At 37.5% G+C, this 2,960-nt stretch overlaps 1 protein-coding gene across 1 annotated transcript in view; it reads left to right on the top strand.

Moving 5' to 3' along the window:
* Positions 1–2,960, top strand: part of LOC104497411 (sodium-driven chloride bicarbonate exchanger) — an 86,818-nt gene that overhangs the window by 24,630 nt on the left and 59,228 nt on the right. The gene's annotated exons all lie outside the window — the stretch shown is intronic.

Raw genomic sequence — 2,960 nt, 5'->3', positions numbered from 1 at the left:
AAGAGAGAACAAGAGAGTGGAATCTTGTAATTTATTTTAAAAGGAAAAATGTTACTCCTCTCACAGTGGTCCTTGGGTATACGTGATGGTGGAACAAGTTTGCTAGTTTTCAGTGATCTGTAATCAAGTCCTGTAAACATGTATGGCTTTAGGTAAGTCTTTCTACTGTTAAGTTTCCAAATACTTAAATGCTAGCAGGACTGATGATAATATAATGACTTCTACATTTATTTCAAAATCCTTATGTAGTTACCTCGCCACATCTTGCACTGAGCATAAACATTCTGCAGTGTCGCAGATTGGACAGATACTTGATTAGACTGCAAAAACCACCTAACATCATCATGTTGAAGAAAGTGAGAACTCATTCCATATTGGCCTAATAATTCAGATAGTCTCTGGAAGAGTCACATTTCAGCTTGTTTAGTGGATCCCAAACTTGATTACTACTGTACTTACAGGCTTGTATTGAGTTATGTGACCCTTCCAAGTCATAATTATTGGATAACACTGATTTTCTGTTGCGCATATGATATCGCATCCCTGGAGATTGGGACTTGCTGATTTTAGTTACTAGCTTCTTGTGGTGAGACATGGAAGGTTTTTATCTTTGTCATACAGAGCCACAGGAGCTAGCCAAAAAGAAATACTAAGATCCTATACCTGAAAAGTTACCTGCCTCATGTCTAAAGAGAGTTATTTGTGCATGAACCTGAACTTTCTAAATGTCTGCCCTTGATAATTGCATCATCATTTTTTTTTTCTTTTTCTGTCTGACTGTCTCACATTGATGATTTCATGTGAAGATCAACATGATACGCAGTAACTCCCTGTTAATTGCTTCCCTCAGCAGCGCCTCAAAAAGCAGACATGCCTGCATTTTGGAAGGAGCCTGGCTGGGTTAGTCTGTGTGAGGTAGTCCCTCACAGAAAGATGTAGAATGTCATGCAGTGTAGTGTGTGTGAGGTAGGTAGCTTTCTGTCCACTCTGGGGCAAGTCTGCACTGGCAAGGGTAGATCTCAGAGAAGATGTTTCCAGGGTGGCATTTAGGGTTTTGGTGTCTCCAGGGATAAGTGGCTGTGAGTGGATCAGGCTGGTAATGACAATTTTGGGCGGGGGCATACAATCCCCTTTTTTGAACCTAGCACTTGGTCACCTATTGTCTTCGGTCCCTAGATCACATCCTTGGACAAAGTGATATTGTTGTGTCTGGTGTCCTTAAAGAAACACCTTGTAGAAGAACGGGGGCTCCCTGCCTTCCCTTCTTCATGGTACTGACTCACAGGGTTTTTTTTGTGGGGTGAGACAACCCCCCGCAAAAAACCGTCATTTTGCTGAGTCATTTTCCTGATGATGGTAAGGTGGCATTGTAAAAAAGGACAGCTTTCTGGAAAATGACATCTTTAAGCTCAGTCACGTGGGCAGATTCAAGTGTTAAAGCAATCAGAATTATTATGATGTTCCAGAAGTGACTAGATAGAACCTAAAGCCTCATCTCAAAATTTGAACAAATATGTAATTTAAAAACCATATTTAATTACTGTTTTTCCCCACCATCCTGTATGTGTAGAGTTGCTCCTGTGAAATATCAATGAAAATATTCTTTCAAAAATGTGCTCCTGGGATGTTATCAGTAGAAATCAAAACATGACAGTGACACTCCTCCCAATCTTTCCATCAATTTAAATTGTTTACAACACTGAAAAATTCTGTAGTTAGTCAATGAGTCTGCTTTTCTTTAAAATAAAATCACACTGCTTCATAATATTCTAACAAAAGAATTATTCAGCGTAGAATCCTTCATAATGCAATTAGCTTTCTCAGATAAATTTCTTGTCCACTCTAAGATCAGATCAGTGCCTTTAAATATATAATTACTGCATCCAGAAATACCAAGTGACATAAAAAGATTTGAAGAGAGTGTAAATTTTAATATCCAGTTGCTGTTTATAGTATGTCCATTTGTTTCACAGCACATCTAGGCACTTTTCCATCTGGAAACAGTGGATGTGACTCACAAATGTCACTGTCTTGTTCTTATCCGGTGTACATTGTGTTTGGGTTTTGCTGAAAATGTACCTTTTTCCTAATGACGTAACAACTATAAAATATGAAATTATATAACCAGGTGCTAATTTCATATCCTAGTAAAAATAATATAATTAGATAATTAGTATGTGTTATGTGATTAGCTCCTTGACAGAAATTTAATTGGATTTATGTTTTAAAAATGTAAATAGCTAGTTACTGAATATTCTAGCAAAGACTGATTTTGACGGTTTAATTTTCAATAGCACCATATCAGCAACATCTCAAAAACTGCAGTTCATATGAAGAACTAAAGGTTGTTTAAATCTGAGAATAAGTATTCAGTTTCTTCTGATTAAATCTTAAATTTGTAAGTATTTTGCTATTTTTTAATCTTAGGCTATCAGCATTCAAATGTCAGAAATATTGATTTCAATGTGTACTAGAATTTCCATCTGAAATCTCTTGGCCCAGCAAATACTTGTATTTGCATATTTTGGGGCAGCCATTTTGCAGATATATTCCAAGTACACATCTTGCTGAAAGCATGAAAATATCGTGGTGATTAATGCTGCCTGAAAGAACACCCACAAGACCAGAATGTTGCCTCGGTCTCTCTGGATCACTGTTACCTTTCCCTGAGAAGCATAGTAAAAAACCAGGGGAGACAGGACAGTACTTATGCAGTACTCTTGGGTACAGAAGAGAGGTGGTGCTTGTCTTAGTGATACTCGCAATGCATGCTTCGGATTGTACCTTTTTACTTCAGGTGTACAGTGCTGCATATGTGGATTGTTTGCAGAACTTTGGCATTCTTGTTTTCAGCATGAATGATTTTTCCATGCAATTAATTTTCCTGAGTTGTAAGGTCAAGATCAGTCACTAATACCGAACAGGTCATTTGTCTGACTGTTACGTTAATGAAGGGAAAG

Source organism: Buceros rhinoceros, unplaced genomic scaffold (genome assembly GCF_000710305.1).
Source record: "Buceros rhinoceros silvestris isolate BGI_N320 unplaced genomic scaffold, ASM71030v1 scaffold12727, whole genome shotgun sequence".
NCBI lineage: Eukaryota > Metazoa > Chordata > Aves > Bucerotiformes > Bucerotidae > Buceros > Buceros rhinoceros.
The sequence above is the reverse complement of the archived record's forward strand: the minus strand, read 5'-3'. Positions and strand labels throughout refer to the sequence as shown.